Source organism: Hemiscyllium ocellatum, unplaced genomic scaffold, assembly GCF_020745735.1.
Source record: "Hemiscyllium ocellatum isolate sHemOce1 unplaced genomic scaffold, sHemOce1.pat.X.cur. scaffold_1360_pat_ctg1, whole genome shotgun sequence".
NCBI lineage: Eukaryota > Metazoa > Chordata > Chondrichthyes > Orectolobiformes > Hemiscylliidae > Hemiscyllium > Hemiscyllium ocellatum.
Genome location: NW_026867753.1, coordinates 93,580 through 113,936, shown reverse-complemented (window position 1 = coordinate 113,936; position 20,357 = coordinate 93,580). Strand labels below are relative to the sequence as shown.

Below are 20,357 nucleotides of genomic sequence, written 5' to 3'. Positions count from 1 at the left end.
AAGTGTTTGTATTAAATGGATTTTTGGAGCAGGGAGATGGCTTAAGGGCTTGCTCTGTCCTCTCCATGTATCAGCCTGGTATTGCAGTGTTTCCAGGAATGGTGCACCCAACGCTTACCCAAGTTCAAAAGCAGGTGAATGCAATGTGAATCTCTTGCCTTTGCTAGTTTGCCGTGTTGATGGCAGTCAGTGATTGTTGCATCTATTGTCTTTTCAGTTGCAGGAAACTATCGTCTTTTGTTACGGGTTTTCTGTCTTATGAACCTGCTCTGCAGTTACCTGATGAAGGTGCAGCACGCTGAAAGCCAGGACAGGGGTAACCCCAACGTGCTACAGGGAACATTCTGGAACCAGGGGCCTGCCAGGAAGGTAACTTGCCAATTTGAATGAATGGATTTGCCCTTGTCTGCCGTTTTGGGCTTCTGCGGTCGTTCTTGGAACGTATCCCACCGATGGTACGGCGGTGGCGGGGGGGGTGGGGTGACTGCTGTAATTTCAAAGAAACCCGTTGGGCTGAACCTGGTGTTGTGGGATTTTTAACACAGTCAAATCAGGTTGTGGGATCCCATGACTCAGCCAATGTCAAATGGCTATCAGATCAGCCCCCACAGCCCTTCCCAACCCCCCCGCCTCCCCCCCCACCCCGAGGCAACAAATTTATCCTAATATTTTCTTGAACAAGAAAGAAATGTCTTTAGTCTGTTTCCTGAATAGAGTGAAAACCCCATCTCTGTTTGTTTCTTCGCAAACTACTGTACGGAAGCGACCTGCTTTAGTAGCTACGTCTGTACGTAAAGATTATTCACGCAGACGATCGCCCAAGGCTGGAACTGGCTTCAGCTCCCTGGTGCCACCAGGCAGCCGTACTAACCACTGATCCACTGTGCCACCCGTACGATTTGGAACGATTTGTCATCATTTGCGGTGCAAGTAGCGAAACAGTTGTCAGTTTGTCAACTGGGTCGGATTATAATGTTGTCAGCGATCTGCAGCAATGTGAACGGAGATGTCGAATCGAGCTGCTGGTGGTGATGAGGCGCGCTTGCAGCGTGACATGTTTACACGGGGAGATCAGCTCCCTCCCCATTCTCCACAGAGAGTCGGATACAAGTAGAGAGGATATTGAAAGTGGACGATAAAGAAAGGGTGCACGGACGTAATTCGCTTTTCGCAACTTTTCGGATTGATGCGGAATGCCGAGGAGCGAATCCTGTACGTGAGGGAAACGATGATTGGCATTTATGGGCAAGCTACACCAACACAAGGGGAGGCAATGAATAGGATCTTTCCGTCAAGGCCAACATTTCTCGCCCATGCCGAGATCAGCCTGGTGGTGAGCTGCTCTCTCGAACCGCTGCAGTCCAAGTGCTGTCGGTAGCCCCGCGATGCTGTTTGGGCGGGGATTCCCGATTTTGACCCGGTAACACCGGAGGAACAAGGACATATTTGCAATTCAGGACAGCGAGTGCCTCGGCGGGGGGGAGAACTTGCGAATGGTGGTGTTCCTGTGGATCTGCTGCCGTCATCCTTCGAGGCTGCGTTGGCCATGGGTTTGCAAGGTGCTGCCTGAGGAATTCTGGTGAATCTTGTAGATGCCGGGGGAATGAATGACCCTGCCGGGGGAATGAATGACCTGCCGCCGCCGCTGTCCCCGATCACCGGGAGAAACCTCTCTGCAGTCGACCTGACGTGCGGTGGCTCCGGCCCGTGCCATCTGATTGGTCGTCAGCGCGACCTACGCGGCTACGTAACAGAAAAGCACGGGGAAAGCACAGCGACTGCTGCAGAGTGATCTTCCGGTCTGGTTGGATATCTTGGAAGGAAGGTAGACGGTAAGGGAATAAAGGAACTTTGAATATCATCAAACTGATGGAAAGGATAGTCGGCAAATATGACCTCCACCGTTGGAGTATTAATGTGCTATCGCTTCTCGGCCTTTTGGCTTGGAATATGTGTAGTTTCTGTTCTTATCAGTTTAATCGCTGATATCTCCCGAAGGTGGGAGTGTTTGTATTAAATGGATTTTTGGAGCAGGGAGATGGCTTAAGGGCTTGCTCTGTCCTCTCCATGTATCAGCCTGGTATTGCAGTGTTTCCAGGAATGGTGCACCCAACGCTTACCCAAGTTCAAAAGCAGGTGAATGCAATGTGAATCTCTTGCCTTTGCTAGTTTGCCGTGTTGATGGCAGTCAGTGATTGTTGCATCTATTGTCTTTTCAGTTGCAGGAAACTATCGTCTTTTGTTACGGGTTTTCTGTCTTATGAACCTGCTCTGCAGTTACCTGATGAAGGTGCAGCACGCTGAAAGCCAGGACAGGGGTAACCCCAACGTGCTACAGGGAACATTCTGGAACCAGGGGCCTGCCAGGAAGGTAACTTGCCAATTTGAATGAATGGATTTGCCCTTGTCTGCCGTTTTGGGCTTCTGCGGTCGTTCTTGGAACGTATCCCACCGATGGTACGGCGGTGGCGGGGGGTGGGGTGACTGCTGTAATTTCAAAGAACCCCGTTGGGCTGAAACCTGGTGTTGTGGGATTTTTAACACAGTCAAATCAGGTTGTGGGATCCCATGACTCAGCCAATGTCAAATGGCTATCAGATCAGCCCCCACAGCCCCTTCCCAACCCCCCCGCCTCCCCCCCAACCCCGAGGCAACAAATTTATCCTAATATTTTCTTGAACAAGAAAAGAATGTCTTTGGTCTGTTTCCTGAATAGAGTGAAACCCCCATCTCTGTTTGTTTCTTCGCAAACTACTGTACGGAAGCGACCTGCTTTAGTAGCTACGTCTGTACGTAAAGATTATTCACGCAGACGATCGCCCAAGGCTGGAACTGGCTTCAGCTCCCTGGTGCCACCAGGCAGCCGTACTAACCACTGATCCACTGTGCCACCCGTACGATTTGGAACGATTTGTCATCATTTGCGGTGCAAGTAGCGAAACAGTTGTCAGTTTGTCAACTGGGTCGGATTATAATGTTGTCAGCGATCTGCAGCAATGTGAACGGAGATGTCGAATCGAGCTGCTGGTGGTGATGAGGCGCGCTTGCAGCGTGACATGTTTACACGGGGAGATCAGCTCCCTCCCCATTCTCCACAGAGAGTCGGATACAAGTAGAGAGGATATTGAAAGTGGACGATAAAGAAAGGGTGCACGGACGTAATTCGCTTTTCGCAACTTTTCGGATTGATGCGGAATGCCGAGGAGCGAATCCTGTACGTGAGGGAAACGATGATTGGCATTTATGGGCAAGCTACACCAACACAAGGGGAGGCAATGAATAGGATCTTTCCGTCAAGGCCAACATTTCTCGCCCATGCCGAGATCAGCCTGGTGGTGAGCTGCTCTCTCGAACCGCTGCAGTCCAAGTGCTGTCGGTAGCCCCGCGATGCTGTTTGGGCGGGGATTCCCGATTTTGACCCGGTAACACCGGAGGAACAAGGACATATTTGCAATTCAGGACAGCGAGTGCCTCGGCGGGGGGGAGAACTTGCGAATGGTGGTGTTCCCGTGGATCTGCTGCCGTCATCCTTCGAGGCTGCGTTGGCCATGGGTTTGCAAGGTGCTGCCTGAGGAATTCTGGTGAATCTTGTAGATGCCGGGGGAATGAATGACCCTGCGGGGGAATGAATGACCCTGCCGCCGCCGCTGTCCCCGATCACCGGGAGAAACCTCTCTGCAGTCGACCTGACGTGCGGTGGCTCCGGCCCGTGCCATCTGATTGGTCGTCAGCGCGACCTACGCGGCTACGTAACAGAAAAGCACGGGGAAAGCACAGCGACTGCTGCAGAGTGATCTTCCGGTCTGGTTGGATATCTTGGAAGGAAGGTAGACGGTAAGGGAATAAAGGAACTTTGAATATCATCAAACTGATGGAAAGGATAGTCGGCAAATATGACCTCCACCGTTGGAGTATTAATGTGCTATCGCTTCTCGGCCTTTTGGCTTGGAATATGTGTAGTTTCTGTTCTTATCAGTTTAATCGCTGATATCTCCCGAAGGTGGGAGTGTTTGTATTAAATGGATTTTTGGAGCAGGGAGATGGCTTAAGGGCTTGCTCTGTCCTCTCCATGTATCAGCCTGGTATTGCAGTGTTTCCAGGAATGGTGCACCCAACGCTTACCCAAGTTCAAAAGCAGGTGAATGCAATGTGAATCTCTTGCCTTTGCTAGTTTGCCGTGTTGATGGCAGTCAGTGATTGTTGCATCTATTGTCTTTTCAGTTGCAGGAAACTATCGTCTTTTGTTACGGGTTTTCTGTCTTATGAACCTGCTCTGCAGTTACCTGATGAAGGTGCAGCACGCTGAAAGCCAGGACAGGGGTAACCCCAACGTGCTACAGGGAACATTCTGGAACCAGGGGCCTGCCAGGAAGGTAACTTGCCAATTTGAATGAATGGATTTGCCCTTGTCTGCCGTTTTGGGCTTCTGCGGTCGTTCTTGGAACGTATCCCACCGATGGTACGGCGGTGGCGGGGGGTGGGGTGACTGCTGTAATTTCAAAGAACCCCGTTGGGCTGAAACCTGGTGTTGTGGGATTTTTAACACAGTCAAATCAGGTTGTGGGATCCCATGACTCAGCCAATGTCAAATGGCTATCAGATCAGCCCCCACAGCCCCTTCCCAACCCCCCGCCTCCCCCCCAACCCCGAGGCAACAAATTTATCCTAATATTTTCTTGAACAAGAAAGAAATGTCTTTAGTCTGTTTCCTGAATAGAGTGAAACCCCCATCTCTGTTTGTTTCTTCGCAAACTACTGTACGGAAGCGACCTGCTTTAGTAGCTACGTCTGTACGTAAAGATTATTCACGCAGACGATCGCCCAAGGCTGGAACTGGCTTCAGCTCCCTGGTGCCACCAGGCAGCCGTACTAACCACTGATCCACTGTGCCACCCGTACGATTTGGAACGATTTGTCATCATTTGCGGTGCAAGTAGCGAAACAGTTGTCAGTTTGTCAACTGGGTCGGATTATAATGTTGTCAGCGATCTGCAGCAATGTGAACGGAGATGTCGAATCGAGCTGCTGGTGGTGATGAGGCGCGCTTGCAGCGTGACATGTTTACACGGGGAGATCAGCTCCCTCCCCATTCTCCACAGAGAGTCGGATACAAGTAGAGAGGATATTGAAAGTGGACGATAAAGAAAGGGTGCACGGACGTAATTCGCTTTTCGCAACTTTTCGGATTGATGCGGAATGCCGAGGAGCGAATCCTGTACGTGAGGGAAACGATGATTGGCATTTATGGGCAAGCTACACCAACACAAGGGGAGGCAATGAATAGGATCTTTCCGTCAAGGCCAACATTTCTCGCCCATGCCGAGATCAGCCTGGTGGTGAGCTGCTCTCTCGAACCGCTGCAGTCCAAGTGCTGTCGGTAGCCCCGCGATGCTGTTTGGGCGGGGATTCCCGATTTTGACCCGGTAACACCGGAGGAACAAGGACATATTTGCAATTCAGGACAGCGAGTGCCTCGGCGGGGGGGGAGAACTTGCGAATGGTGGTGTTCCCGTGGATCTGCTGCCGTCATCCTTCGAGGCTGCGTTGGCCATGGGTTTGCAAGGTGCTGCCTGAGGAATTCTGGTGAATCTTGTAGATGCGGGGGAATGAATGACCCTGCCGGGGGAATGAATGACCCTGCCGCCGCCGCTGTCCCCGATCACCGGGAGAAACCTCTCTGCAGTCGACCTGACGTGCGGTGGCTCCGGCCCGTGCCATCTGATTGGTCGTCAGCGCGACCTACGCGGCTACGTAAACAGAAAAGCACGGGGAAAGCACAGCGACTGCTGCAGAGTGATCTTCCGGTCTGGTTGGATATCTTGGAAGGAAGGTAGACGGTAAGGGAATAAAGGAACTTTGAATATCATCAAACTGATGGAAAGGATAGTCGGCAAATATGACCTCCACCGTTGGAGTATTAATGTGCTATCGCTTCTCGGCCTTTTGGCTTGGAATATGTGTAGTTTCTGTTCTTATCAGTTTAATCGCTGATATCTCCCGAAGGTGGGAGTGTTTGTATTAAATGGATTTTTGGAGCAGGGAGATGGCTTAAGGGCTTGCTCTGTCCTCTCCATGTATCAGCCTGGTATTGCAGTGTTTCCAGGAATGGTGCACCCAACGCTTACCCAAGTTCAAAAGCAGGTGAATGCAATGTGAATCTCTTGCCTTTGCTAGTTTGCCGTGTTGATGGCAGTCAGTGATTGTTGCATCTATTGTCTTTTCAGTTGCAGGAAACTATCGTCTTTTGTTACGGGTTTTCTGTCTTATGAACCTGCTCTGCAGTTACCTGATGAAGGTGCAGCACGCTGAAAGCCAGGACAGGGGTAACCCCAACGTGCTACAGGGAACATTCTGGAACCAGGGGCCTGCCAGGAAGGTAACTTGCCAATTTGAATGATTGGATTTGCCCTTGTCTGCCGTTTTGGGCTTCTGCGGTCGTTCTTGGACCGTATCCCACCGATGGTACGGCGGGGTGGCGGGGGGTGGGGTGACTGCTGTAATTTCAAAGAACCCCGTTGGGCTGAAACCTGGTGTTGTGGGATTTTTAACACAGTCAAATCAGGTTGTGGGATCCCATGACTCAGCCAATGTCAAATGGCTATCAGATCAGCCCCCACAGCCCCTTCCCAACCCCCCGCCTCCCCCCCCACCCCGAGGCAACAAATTTATCCTAATATTTTCTTGAACAAGAAAGAAATGTCTTTGTCTGTTTCCTGAATAGAGTGAAACCCCCATCTCTGTTTGTTTCTTCGCAAACTACTGTACGGAAGCGACCTGCTTTAGTAGCTACGTCTGTACGTAAAGATTATTCACGCAGACGATCGCCCAAGGCTGGAACTGGCTTCAGCTCCCTGGTGCCACCAGGCAGCCGTACTAACCACTGATCCACTGTGCCACCCGTACGATTTGGAACGATTTGTCATCATTTGCGGTGCAAGTAGCGAAACAGTTGTCAGTTTGTCAACTGGGTCGGATTATAATGTTGTCAGCGATCTGCAGCAATGTGAACGGAGATGTCGAATCGAGCTGCTGGTGGTGATGAGGCGCGCTTGCAGCGTGACATGTTTACACGGGGAGATCAGCTCCCTCCCCATTCTCCACAGAGAGTCGGATACAAGTAGAGAGGATATTGAAAGTGGACGATAAAGAAAGGGTGCACGGACGTAATTCGCTTTTCGCAACTTTTCGGATTGATGCGGAATGCCGAGGAGCGAATCCTGTACGTGAGGGAAACGATGATTGGCATTTATGGGCAAGCTACACCAACACAAGGGGAGGCAATGAATAGGATCTTTCCGTCAAGGCCAACATTTCTCGCCCATGCCGAGATCAGCCTGGTGGTGAGCTGCTCTCTCGAACCGCTGCAGTCCAAGTGCTGTCGGTAGCCCCGCGATGCTGTTTGGGCGGGGATTCCCGATTTTGACCCGGTAACACCGGAGGAACAAGGACATATTTGCAATTCAGGACAGCGAGTGCCTCGGCGCGGGGGAGAGAACTTGCGAATGGTGGTGTTCCCGTGGATCTGCTGCCGTCATCCTTCGAGGCTGCGTTGGCCATGGGTTTGCAAGGTGCTGCCTGAGGAATTCTGGTGAATCTTGTAGATGCCGGGGGAATGAATGACCCTGCCGGGGGAATGAATGACCCTGCCGCCGCCGCTGTCCCCGATCACCGGGAGAAACCTCTCTGCAGTCGACCTGACGTGCGGTGGCTCCGGCCCGTGCCATCTGATTGGTCGTCAGCGCGACCTACGCGGCTACGTAACAGAAAAGCACGGGGAAAGCACAGCGACTGCTGCAGAGTGATCTTCCGGTCTGGTTGGATATCTTGGAAGGAAGGTAGACGGTAAGGGAATAAAGGAACTTTGAATATCATCAAACTGATGGAAAGGATAGTCGGCAAATATGACCTCCACCGTTGGAGTATTAATGTGCTATCGCTTCTCGGCCTTTTGGCTTGGAATATGTGTAGTTTCTGTTCTTATCAGTTTAATCGCTGATATCTCCCGAAGGTGGGAGTGTTTGTATTAAATGGATTTTTGGAGCAGGGAGATGGCTTAAGGGCTTGCTCTGTCCTCTCCATGTATCAGCCTGGTATTGCAGTGTTTCCAGGAATGGTGCACCCAACGCTTACCCAAGTTCAAAAGCAGGTGAATGCAATGTGAATCTCTTGCCTTTGCTAGTTTGCCGTGTTGATGGCAGTCAGTGATTGTTGCATCTATTGTCTTTTCAGTTGCAGGAAACTATCGTCTTTTGTTACGGGTTTTCTGTCTTATGAACCTGCTCTGCAGTTACCTGATGAAGGTGCAGCACGCTGAAAGCCAGGACAGGGGTAACCCCAACGTGCTACAGGGAACATTCTGGAACCAGGGGCCTGCCAGGAAGGTAACTTGCCAATTTGAATGAATGGATTTGCCCTTGTCTGCCGTTTTGGGCTTCTGCGGTCGTTCTTGGAACGTATCCCACCGATGGTACGGCGGTGGTGGCGGGGGGTGGGGTGACTGCTGTAATTTCAAAGAACCCGTTGGGCTGAAACCTGGTGTTGTGGGATTTTTAACACAGTCAAATCAGGTTGTGGGATCCCATGACTCAGCCAATGTCAAATGGCTATCAGATCAGCCCCCACAGCCCCTTCCCAACCCCCCCGCCCCCTCCCCCCCCAACCCGAGGCAACAAATTTATCCTAATATTTTCTTGAACAAGAAAAGAATGTCTTTAGTCTGTTTCCTGAATAGAGTGAAACCCCCATCTCTGTTTGTTTCTTCGCAAACTACTGTACGGAAGCGACCTGCTTTAGTAGCTACGTCTGTACGTAAAGATTATTCACGCAGACGATCGCCCAAGGCTGGAACTGGCTTCAGCTCCCTGGTGCCACCAGGCAGCCGTACTAACCACTGATCCACTGTGCCACCCGTACGATTTGGAACGATTTGTCATCATTTGCGGTGCAAGTAGCGAAACAGTTGTCAGTTTGTCAACTGGGTCGGATTATAATGTTGTCAGCGATCTGCAGCAATGTGAACGGAGATGTCGAATCGAGCTGCTGGTGGTGATGAGGCGCGCTTGCAGCGTGACATGTTTACACGGGGAGATCAGCTCCCTCCCCATTCTCCACAGAGAGTCGGATACAAGTAGAGAGGATATTGAAAGTGGACGATAAAGAAAGGGTGCACGGACGTAATTCGCTTTTCGCAACTTTTCGGATTGATGCGGAATGCCGAGGAGCGAATCCTGTACGTGAGGGAAACGATGATTGGCATTTATGGGCAAGCTACACCAACACAAGGGGAGGCAATGAATAGGATCTTTCCGTCAAGGCCAACATTTCTCGCCCATGCCGAGATCAGCCTGGTGGTGAGCTGCTCTCTCGAACCGCTGCAGTCCAAGTGCTGTCGGTAGCCCCGCGATGCTGTTTGGGCGGGGATTCCCGATTTTGACCCGGTAACACCGGAGGAACAAGGACATATTTGCAATTCAGGACAGCGAGTGCCTCGGCGCGGGGGGGAGAACTTGCGAATGGTGGTGTTCCCGTGGATCTGCTGCCGTCATCCTTCGAGGCTGCGTTGGCCATGGGTTTGCAAGGTGCTGCCTGAGGAATTCTGGTGAATCTTGTAGATGCCGGGGGAATGAATGCCTGCGGGGGAATGAATGACCCTGCCGCCGCCGCTGTCCCCGATCACCGGGAGAAACCTCTCTGCAGTCGACCTGACGTGCGGTGGCTCCGGCCCGTGCCATCTGATTGGTCGTCAGCGCGACCTACGCGGCTACGTAACAGAAAAGCACGGGGAAAGCACAGCGACTGCTGCAGAGTGATCTTCCGGTCTGGTTGGATATCTTGGAAGGAAGGTAGACGGTAAGGGAATAAAGGAACTTTGAATATCATCAAACTGATGGAAAGGATAGTCGGCAAATATGACCTCCACCGTTGGAGTATTAATGTGCTATCGCTTCTCGGCCTTTTGGCTTGGAATATGTGTAGTTTCTGTTCTTATCAGTTTAATCGCTGATATCTCCCGAAGGTGGGAGTGTTTGTATTAAATGGATTTTTGGAGCAGGGAGATGGCTTAAGGGCTTGCTCTGTCCTCTCCATGTATCAGCCTGGTATTGCAGTGTTTCCAGGAATGGTGCACCCAACGCTTACCCAAGTTCAAAAGCAGGTGAATGCAATGTGAATCTCTTGCCTTTGCTAGTTTGCCGTGTTGATGGCAGTCAGTGATTGTTGCATCTATTGTCTTTTCAGTTGCAGGAAACTATCGTCTTTTGTTACGGGTTTTCTGTCTTATGAACCTGCTCTGCAGTTACCTGATGAAGGTGCAGCACGCTGAAAGCCAGGACAGGGGTAACCCAACGTGCTACAGGGAACATTCTGGAACCAGGGGCCTGCCAGGAAGGTAACTTGCCAATTTGAATGAATGGATTTGCCCTTGTCTGCCGTTTTGGGCTTCTGCGGTCGTTCTTGGAACGTATCCCACCGATGGTACGGGCGGTGGCGGGGGGTGGGGTGACTGCTGTAATTTCAAAGAACCCCGTTGGGCTGAAACCTGGTGTTGTGGGATTTTTAACACAGTCAAATCAGGTTGTGGGATCCCATGACTCAGCCAATGTCAAATGGCTATCAGATCAGCCCCCACAGCCCCTTCCCAACCCCCCCGCCTCCCCCCCACCCCGAGGCAACAAATTTATCCTAATATTTTCTTGAACAAGAAAGAAATGTCTTTGGTCTGTTTCCTGAATAGAGTGAAACCCCCATCTCTGTTTGTTTCTTCGCAAACTACTGTACGGAAGCGACCTGCTTTAGTAGCTACGTCTGTACGTAAAGATTATTCACGCAGACGATCGCCCAAGGCTGGAACTGGCTTCAGCTCCCTGGTGCCACCAGGCAGCCGTACTAACCACTGATCCACTGTGCCACCCGTACGATTTGGAACGATTTGTCATCATTTGCGGTGCAAGTAGCGAAACAGTTGTCAGTTTGTCAACTGGGTCGGATTATAATGTTGTCAGCGATCTGCAGCAATGTGAACGGAGATGTCGAATCGAGCTGCTGGTGGTGATGAGGCGCGCTTGCAGCGTGACATGTTTACACGGGGAGATCAGCTCCCTCCCCATTCTCCACAGAGAGTCGGATACAAGTAGAGAGGATATTGAAAGTGGACGATAAAGAAAGGGTGCACGGACGTAATTCGCTTTTCGCAACTTTTCGGATTGATGCGGAATGCCGAGGAGCGAATCCTGTACGTGAGGGAAACGATGATTGGCATTTATGGGCAAGCTACACCAACACAAGGGGAGGCAATGAATAGGATCTTTCCGTCAAGGCCAACATTTCTCGCCCATGCCGAGATCAGCCTGGTGGTGAGCTGCTCTCTCGAACCGCTGCAGTCCAAGTGCTGTCGGTAGCCCCGCGATGCTGTTTGGGCGGGGATTCCCGATTTTGACCCGGTAACACCGGAGGAACAAGGACATATTTGCAATTCAGGACAGCGAGTGCCTCGGCGGGGGGGAGAACTTGCGAATGGTGGTGTTCCCGTGGATCTGCTGCCGTCATCCTTCGAGGCTGCGTTGGCCATGGGTTTGCAAGGTGCTGCCTGAGGAATTCTGGTGAATCTTGTAGATGCCGGGGGAATGAATGACCCTGCCGGGGGAATGAATGACCCGCCGCCGCCGCTGTCCCCGATCACCGGGAGAAACCTCTCTGCAGTCGACCTGACGTGCGGTGGCTCCGGCCCGTGCCATCTGATTGGTCGTCAGCGCGACCTACGCGGCTACGTAACAGAAAAGCACGGGAAAGCACAGCGACTGCTGCAGAGTGATCTTCCGGTCTGGTTGGATATCTTGGAAGGAAGGTAGACGGTAAGGGAATAAAGGAACTTTGAATATCATCAAACTGATGGAAAGGATAGTCGGCAAATATGACCTCCACCGTTGGAGTATTAATGTGCTATCGCTTCTCGGCCTTTTGGCTTGGAATATGTGTAGTTTCTGTTCTTATCAGTTTAATCGCTGATATCTCCCGAAGGTGGGAGTGTTTGTATTAAATGGATTTTTGGAGCAGGGAGATGGCTTAAGGGCTTGCTCTGTCCTCTCCATGTATCAGCCTGGTATTGCAGTGTTTCCAGGAATGGTGCACCCAACGCTTACCCAAGTTCAAAAGCAGGTGAATGCAATGTGAATCTCTTGCCTTTGCTAGTTTGCCGTGTTGATGGCAGTCAGTGATTGTTGCATCTATTGTCTTTTCAGTTGCAGGAAACTATCGTCTTTTGTTACGGGTTTTCTGTCTTATGAACCTGCTCTGCAGTTACCTGATGAAGGTGCAGCACGCTGAAAGCCAGGACAGGGGTAACCCCAACGTGCTACAGGGAACATTCTGGAACCAGGGGCCTGCCAGGAAGGTAACTTGCCAATTTGAATGAATGGATTTGCCCTTGTCTGCCGTTTTGGGCTTCTGCGGTCGTTCTTGGAACGTATCCCACCGATGGTACGGCGGTGGGCGGGGGGTGGGGTGACTGCTGTAATTTCAAAGAACCCGTTGGGCTGAACCTGGTGTTGTGGGATTTTTAACACAGTCAAATCAGGTTGTGGGATCCCATGACTCAGCCAATGTCAAATGGCTATCAGATCAGCCCCCACAGCCCCTTCCCAACCCCCCGCCCTCCCCCCCCACCCCGAGGCAACAAATTTATCCTAATATTTTCTTGAACAAGAAAGAAATGTCTTTGGTCTGTTTCCTGAATAGAGTGAAACCCCCATCTCTGTTTGTTTCTTCGCAAACTACTGTACGGAAGCGACCTGCTTTAGTAGCTACGTCTGTACGTAAAGATTATTCACGCAGACGATCGCCCAAGGCTGGAACTGGCTTCAGCTCCCTGGTGCCACCAGGCAGCCGTACTAACCACTGATCCACTGTGCCACCCGTACGATTTGGAACGATTTGTCATCATTTGCGGTGCAAGTAGCGAAACAGTTGTCAGTTTGTCAACTGGGTCGGATTATAATGTTGTCAGCGATCTGCAGCAATGTGAACGGAGATGTCGAATCGAGCTGCTGGTGGTGATGAGGCGCGCTTGCAGCGTGACATGTTTACACGGGGAGATCAGCTCCCTCCCCATTCTCCACAGAGAGTCGGATACAAGTAGAGAGGATATTGAAAGTGGACGATAAAGAAAGGGTGCACGGACGTAATTCGCTTTTCGCAACTTTTCGGATTGATGCGGAATGCCGAGGAGCGAATCCTGTACGTGAGGGAAACGATGATTGGCATTTATGGGCAAGCTACACCAACACAAGGGGAGGCAATGAATAGGATCTTTCCGTCAAGGCCAACATTTCTCGCCCATGCCGAGATCAGCCTGGTGGTGAGCTGCTCTCTCGAACCGCTGCAGTCCAAGTGCTGTCGGTAGCCCCGCGATGCTGTTTGGGCGGGGATTCCCGATTTTGACCCGGTAACACCGGAGGAACAAGGACATATTTGCAATTCAGGACAGCGAGTGCCTCGGCGGGGGGGAGAACTTGCGAATGGTGGTGTTCCCGTGGATCTGCTGCCGTCATCCTTCGAGGCTGCGTTGGCCATGGGTTTGCAAGGTGCTGCCTGAGGAATTCTGGTGAATCTTGTAGATGCCGGGGGAATGAATGACCCTGCCGGGGGAATGAATGACCCTGCCGCCGCGCTGTCCCCGATCACCGGGAGAAACCTCTCTGCAGTCGACCTGACGTGCGGTGGCTCCGGCCCGTGCCATCTGATTGGTCGTCAGCGCGACCTACGCGGCTACGTAACAGAAAAAACCACGGGGGGGAAAGCACAGCGACTGCTGCAGAGTGATCTTCCGGTCTGGTTGGATATCTTGGAAGGAAGGTAGACGGTAAGGGAATAAAGGAACTTTGAATATCATCAAACTGATGGAAAGGATAGTCGGCAAATATGACCTCCACCGTTGGAGTATTAATGTGCTATCGCTTCTCGGCCTTTTGGCTTGGAATATGTGTAGTTTCTGTTCTTATCAGTTTAATCGCTGATATCTCCCGAAGGTGGGAGTGTTTGTATTAAATGGATTTTTGGAGCAGGGAGATGGCTTAAGGGCTTGCTCTGTCCTCTCCATGTATCAGCCTGGTATTGCAGTGTTTCCAGGAATGGTGCACCCAACGCTTACCCAAGTTCAAAAGCAGGTGAATGCAATGTGAATCTCTTGCCTTTGCTAGTTTGCCGTGTTGATGGCAGTCAGTGATTGTTGCATCTATTGTCTTTTCAGTTGCAGGAAACTATCGTCTTTTGTTACGGGTTTTCTGTCTTATGAACCTGCTCTGCAGTTACCTGATGAAGGTGCAGCACGCTGAAAGCCAGGACAGGGGTAACCCCAACGTGCTACAGGGAACATTCTGGAACCAGGGGCCTGCCAGGAAGGTAACTTGCCAATTTGAATGAATGGATTTGCCCTTGTCTGCCGTTTTGGGCTTCTGCGGTCGTTCTTGGAACGTATCCCACCGATGGTACGGCGGTGGCGGGGGGGTGGGGTGGGTGACTGCTGTAATTTCAAAGAACCCCGTTGGGCTGAAACCTGGTTGTTGTGGGATTTTTAACACAGTCAAATCAGGTTGTGGGATCCCATGACTCAGCCAATGTCAAATGGCTATCAGATCAGCCCCACAGCCCCTTCCACCCCTCCCCCCACCCCCCCCCCCCCCCCCACCCCCGAGGCAACAAATTTATCCTAATATTTTCTTGAACAAGAAAGAAATGTCTTTTGTCTGTTTCCTGAATAGAGTGAAACCCCCATCTCTGTTTGTTTCTTCGCAAACTACTGTACGGAAGCGACCTGCTTTAGTAGCTACGTCTGTACGTAAAGATTATTCACGCAGACGATCGCCCAAGGCTGGAACTGGCTTCAGCTCCCTGGTGCCACCAGGCAGCCGTACTAACCACTGATCCACTGTGCCACCCGTACGATTTGGAACGATTTGTCATCATTTGCGGTGCAAGTAGCGAAACAGTTGTCAGTTTGTCAACTGGGTCGGATTATAATGTTGTCAGCGATCTGCAGCAATGTGAACGGAGATGTCGAATCGAGCTGCTGGTGGTGATGAGGCGCGCTTGCAGCGTGACATGTTTACACGGGGAGATCAGCTCCCTCCCCATTCTCCACAGAGAGTCGGATACAAGTAGAGAGGATATTGAAAGTGGACGATAAAGAAAGGGTGCACGGACGTAATTCGCTTTTCGCAACTTTTCGGATTGATGCGGAATGCCGAGGAGCGAATCCTGTACGTGAGGGAAACGATGATTGGCATTTATGGGCAAGCTACACCAACACAAGGGGAGGCAATGAATAGGATCTTTCCGTCAAGGCCAACATTTCTCGCCCATGCCGAGATCAGCCTGGTGGTGAGCTGCTCTCTCGAACCGCTGCAGTCCAAGTGCTGTCGGTAGCCCCGCGATGCTGTTTGGGCGGGGATTCCCGATTTTGACCCGGTAACACCGGAGGAACAAGGACATATTTGCAATTCAGGACAGCGAGTGCCTCGGCGGGGGGGGAGAACTTGCGAATGGTGGTGTTCCCGTGGATCTGCTGCCGTCATCCTTCGAGGCTGCGTTGGCCATGGGTTTGCAAGGTGCTGCCTGAGGAATTCTGGTGAATCTTGTAGATGCCGGGGGAATGAATGACCCTGCCGGGGGAATGAATGACCCTGCCGCCGCCGCTGTCCCCGATCACCGGGGGAGAAACTCTCTGCAGTCGACCTGACGTGCGGTGGCTCCGGCCCGTGCCATCTGATTGGTCGTCAGCGCGACCTACGCGGCTACGTAACAGAAAAAGCACGGGGAAAGCACAGCGACTGCTGCAGAGTGATCTTCCGGTCTGGTTGGATATCTTGGAAGGAAGGTAGACGGTAAGGGAATAAAGGAACTTTGAATATCATCAAACTGATGGAAAGGATAGTCGGCAAATATGACCTCCACCGTTGGAGTATTAATGTGCTATCGCTTCTCGGCCTTTTGGCTTGGAATATGTGTAGTTTCTGTTCTTATCAGTTTAATCGCTGATATCTCCCGAAGGTGGGAGTGTTTGTATTAAATGGATTTTTGGAGCAGGGAGATGGCTTAAGGGCTTGCTCTGTCCTCTCCATGTATCAGCCTGGTATTGCAGTGTTTCCAGGAATGGTGCACCCAACGCCTACCCAAGTTCAAAAGCAGGTGAATGCAATGTGAATCTCTTGCCTTTGCTAGTTTGCCGTGTTGATGGCAGTCAGTGATTGTTGCATCTATTGTCTTTTCAGTTGCAGGAAACTATCGTCTTTTGTTACGGGTTTTCTGTCTTATGAACCTGCTCTGCAGTTACCTGATGAAGGTGCAGCACGCTGAAAGCCAGGACAGGGGTAACCCCAACGTGCTACAGGGAACATTCTGGAACCAGGGGCCTGCCAGGAAGGTAACTTGCCAATTTGAATGAATGGATTTGCCCTTGTCTGCCGTTTTGGGCTTCTGCGGTCGTTCTTGGAACGTATCCCACCGATGGTACGGCGGTGGCGGGGGGTGGGGTGACTGCTGTAATTTCAAAGAACCCCGTTGGGCTGAAACCTGGTGTTGTGGGATTTTTAACACAGTCAAATCAGGTTGTGGGATCCCATGACTCAGCCAATGTCAAATGGCTATCAGATCAGCCCCCACAGCCCCTTCCCAACCCCCCGCCTCCCCCCCAACCCCGAGGCAACAAATTTATCCTAATATTTTCTTGAACAAGAAAGAAATGTCTTTGGTCTGTTTCCTGAATAGAGTGAAACCCCATCTCTGTTTGTTTCTTCGCAAACTACTGTACGGAAGCGACCTGCTTTAGTAGCTACGTCTGTACGTAAAGATTATTCACGCAGACGATCGCCCAAGGCTGGAACTGGCTTCAGCTCCCTGGTGCCACCAGGCAGCCGTACTAACCACTGATCCACTGTGCCACCCGTACGATTTGGAACGATTTGTCATCATTTGCGGTGCAAGTAGCGAAACAGTTGTCAGTTTGTCAACTGGGTCGGATTATAATGTTGTCAGCGATCTGCAGCAATGTGAACGGAGATGTCGAATCGAGCTGCTGGTGGTGATGAGGCGCGCTTGCAGCGTGACATGTTTACACGGGGAGATCAGCTCCCTCCCCATTCTCCACAGAGAGTCGGATACAAGTAGAGAGGATATTGAAAGTGGACGATAAAGAAAGGGTGCACGGACGTAATTCGCTTTTCGCAACTTTTCGGATTGATGCGGAATGCCGAGGAGCGAATCCTGTACGTGAGGGAAACGATGATTGGCATTTATGGGCAAGCTACACCAACACAAGGGGAGGCAATGAATAGGATCTTTCCGTCAAGGCCAACATTTCTCGCCCATGCCGAGATCAGCCTGGTGGTGAGCTGCTCTCTCGAACCGCTGCAGTCCAAGTGCTGTCGGTAGCCCCGCGATGCTGTTTGGGCGGGGATTCCCGATTTTGACCCGGTAACACCGGAGGAACAAGGACATATTTGCAATTCAGGACAGCGAGTGCCTCGGCGGGGGGGAGAACTTGCGAATGGTGGTGTTCCCGTGGATCTGCTGCCGTCATCCTTCGAGGCTGCGTTGGCCATGGGTTTGCAAGGTGCTGCCTGAGGAATTCTGGTGAATCTTGTAGATGCCGGGGGAATGAATGACCCTGCCGGGGGAATGAATGACCCTGCCGCCGCCGCTGTCCCCGATCACCGGGAGAAACCTCTCTGCAGTCGACCTGACGTGCGGTGGCTCCGGCCCGTGCCATCTGATTGGTCGTCAGCGCGACCTACGCGGCTACGTAACAGAAAAGCACGGGGAAAGCACAGCGACTGCTGCAGAGTGATCTTCCGGTCTGGTTGGATATCTTGGAAGGAAGGTAGACGGTAAGGGAATAAAGGAACTTTGAATATCATCAAACTGATGGAAAGGATAGTCGGCAAATATGACCTCCACCGTTGGAGTATTAATGTGCTATCGCTTCTCGGCCTTTTGGCTTGGAATATGTGTAGTTTCTGTTCTTATCAGTTTAATCGCTGATATCTCCCGAAGGTGGGAGTGTTTGTATTAAATGGATTTTTGGAGCAGGGAGATGGCTTAAGGGCTTGCTCTGTCCTCTCCATGTATCAGCCTGGTATTGCAGTGTTTCCAGGAATGGTGCACCCAACGCTTACCCAAGTTCAAAAGCAGGTGAATGCAATGTGAATCTCTTGCCTTTGCTAGTTTGCCGTGTTGATGGCAGTCAGTGATTGTTGCATCTATTGTCTTTTCAGTTGCAGGAAACTATCGTCTTTTGTTACGGGTTTTCTGTCTTATGAACCTGCTCTGCAGTTACCTGATGAAGGTGCAGCACGCTGAAAGCCAGGACAGGGGTAACCCCAACGTGCTACAGGGAACATTCTGGAACCAGGGGCCTGCCAGGAAGGTAACTTGCCAATTTGAATGAATGGATTTGCCCTTGTCTGCCGTTTTGGGCTTCTGCGGTCGTTCTTGGAACGTATCCCACCGATGGTACGGCGGTGGCGGGGGGTGGGGTGACTGCTGTAATTTCAAAGAACCCCGTTGGGCTGAAACCTGGTGTTGTGGGATTTTTAACACAGTCAAATCAGGTTGTGGGATCCCATGACTCAGCCAATGTCAAATGGCTATCAGATCAGCCCCCACAGCCCCTTCCCAACCCCCCCGCCTCCCCCCCAACCCCGAGGCAACAAATTTATCCTAATATTTTCTTGAACAAGAAAGAAATGTCTTTGGTCTGTTTCCTGAATAGAGTGAAACCCCCATCTCTGTTTGTTTCTTCGCAAACTACTGTACGGAAGCGACCTGCTTTAGTAGCTACGTCTGTACGTAAAGATTATTCACGCAGACGATCGCCCAAGGCTGGAACTGGCTTCAGCTCCCTGGTGCCACCAGGCAGCCGTACTAACCACTGATCCACTGTGCCACCCGTACGATTTGGAACGATTTGTCATCATTTGCGGTGCAAGTAGCGAAACAGTTGTCAGTTTGTCAACTGGGTCGGATTATAATGTTGTCAGCGATCTGCAGCAATGTGAACGGAGATGTCGAATCGAGCTGCTGGTGGTGATGAGGCGCGCTTGCAGCGTGACATGTTTACACGGGGAGATCAGCTCCCTCCCCATTCTCCACAGAGAGTCGGATACAAGTAGAGAGGATATTGAAAGTGGACGATAAAGAAAGGGTGCACGGACGTAATTCGCTTTTCGCAACTTTTCGGATTGATGCGGAATGCCGAGGAGCGAATCCTGTACGTGAGGGAAACGATGATTGGCATTTATGGGCAAGCTACACCAACACAAGGGGAGGCAATGAATAGGATCTTTCCGTCAAGGCCAACATTTCTCGCCCATGCCGAGATCAGCCTGGTGGTGAGCTGCTCTCTCGAACCGCTGCAGTCCAAGTGCTGTCGGTAGCCCCGCGATGCTGTTTGGGCGGGGATTCCCGATTTTGACCCGGTAACACCGGAGGAACAAGGACATATTTGCAATTCAGGACAGCGAGTGCCTCGGGGGGGGAGAACTTGCGAATGGTGGTGTTCCCGTGGATCTGCTGCCGTCATCCTTCGAGGCTGCGTTGGCCATGGGTTTGCAAGGTGCTGCCTGAGGAATTCTGGTGAATCTTGTAGATGCGGGGGAATGAATGACCCTGCGGGGGAATGAATGACCCTGCCGCCGCCGCTGTCCCCGATCACCGGGAGAAACCTCTCTGCAGTCGACCTGACGTGCGGTGGCTCCGGCCCGTGCCATCTGATTGGTCGTCAGCGCGACCTACGCGGCTACGTAACAGAAAACACGGGGAAAGCACAGCGACTGCTGCAGAGTGATCTTCCGGTCTGGTTGGATATCTTGGAAGGAAGGTAGACGGTAAGGGAATAAAGGAACTTTGAATATCATCAAACTGATGGAAAGGATAGTCGGCAAATATGACCTCCACCGTTGGAGTATTAATGTGCTATCGCTTCTCGGCCTTTTGGCTTGGAATATGTGTAGTTTCTGTTCTTATCAGTTTAATCGCTGATATCTCCCGAAGGTGGGAGTGTTTGTATTAAATGGATTTTTGGAGCAGGGAGATGGCTTAAGGGCTTGCTCTGTCCTCTCCATGTATCAGCCTGGTATTGCAGTGTTTCCAGGAATGGTGCACCCAACGCTTACCCAAGTTCAAAAGCAGGTGAATGCAATGTGAATCTCTTGCCTTTGCTAGTTTGCCGTGTTGATGGCAGTCAGTGATTGTTGCATCTATTGTCTTTTCAGTTGCAGGAAACTATCGTCTTTTGTTACGGGTTTTCTGTCTTATGAACCTGCTCTGCAGTTACCTGATGAAGGTGCAGCACGCTGAAAGCCAGGACA

General features: G+C 51.4%; 10 non-coding genes and 1 pseudogene across 10 annotated transcripts; all 11 read left to right on the top strand.

Annotated features, from left to right (window-relative positions):
* On the top strand, positions 1-112 carry LOC132809853 (U2 spliceosomal RNA; annotated as a pseudogene; the record flags this gene model as incomplete).
* Positions 113-1,922: 1,810 nt separating this feature from the next.
* Positions 1,923-2,114, top strand: LOC132809847 (U2 spliceosomal RNA). Its single transcript, XR_009642569.1, has one exon. It is a non-coding gene; the product is annotated as a U2 spliceosomal RNA (small nuclear RNA).
* Positions 2,115-3,924: 1,810 nt separating this feature from the next.
* LOC132809846 (U2 spliceosomal RNA) lies at positions 3,925-4,116 on the top strand. Its single transcript, XR_009642568.1, has one exon. It is a non-coding gene; the product is annotated as a U2 spliceosomal RNA (small nuclear RNA).
* A 1,811-nt stretch (positions 4,117-5,927) lies between these two features.
* LOC132809845 (U2 spliceosomal RNA) lies at positions 5,928-6,119 on the top strand. Its single transcript, XR_009642567.1, has one exon. It is a non-coding gene; the product is annotated as a U2 spliceosomal RNA (small nuclear RNA).
* A 1,813-nt stretch (positions 6,120-7,932) lies between these two features.
* On the top strand, positions 7,933-8,124 carry LOC132809906 (U2 spliceosomal RNA). The gene has a single exon (XR_009642626.1). It is a non-coding gene; the product is annotated as a U2 spliceosomal RNA (small nuclear RNA).
* Positions 8,125-9,939: 1,815 nt separating this feature from the next.
* Positions 9,940-10,131, top strand: LOC132809904 (U2 spliceosomal RNA). Its single transcript, XR_009642625.1, has one exon. It is a non-coding gene; the product is annotated as a U2 spliceosomal RNA (small nuclear RNA).
* Positions 10,132-11,939: 1,808 nt separating this feature from the next.
* Positions 11,940-12,131, top strand: LOC132809903 (U2 spliceosomal RNA). The gene has a single exon (XR_009642624.1). It is a non-coding gene; the product is annotated as a U2 spliceosomal RNA (small nuclear RNA).
* Positions 12,132-13,945: 1,814 nt separating this feature from the next.
* LOC132809902 (U2 spliceosomal RNA) lies at positions 13,946-14,137 on the top strand. The gene has a single exon (XR_009642623.1). It is a non-coding gene; the product is annotated as a U2 spliceosomal RNA (small nuclear RNA).
* A 1,828-nt stretch (positions 14,138-15,965) lies between these two features.
* LOC132809901 (U2 spliceosomal RNA) lies at positions 15,966-16,157 on the top strand. Its single transcript, XR_009642622.1, has one exon. It is a non-coding gene; the product is annotated as a U2 spliceosomal RNA (small nuclear RNA).
* Positions 16,158-17,966: 1,809 nt separating this feature from the next.
* On the top strand, positions 17,967-18,158 carry LOC132809899 (U2 spliceosomal RNA). Its single transcript, XR_009642619.1, has one exon. It is a non-coding gene; the product is annotated as a U2 spliceosomal RNA (small nuclear RNA).
* Positions 18,159-19,964: 1,806 nt separating this feature from the next.
* Positions 19,965-20,156, top strand: LOC132809898 (U2 spliceosomal RNA). The gene has a single exon (XR_009642618.1). It is a non-coding gene; the product is annotated as a U2 spliceosomal RNA (small nuclear RNA).
* Positions 20,157-20,357: the final 201 nt, after the last annotated feature.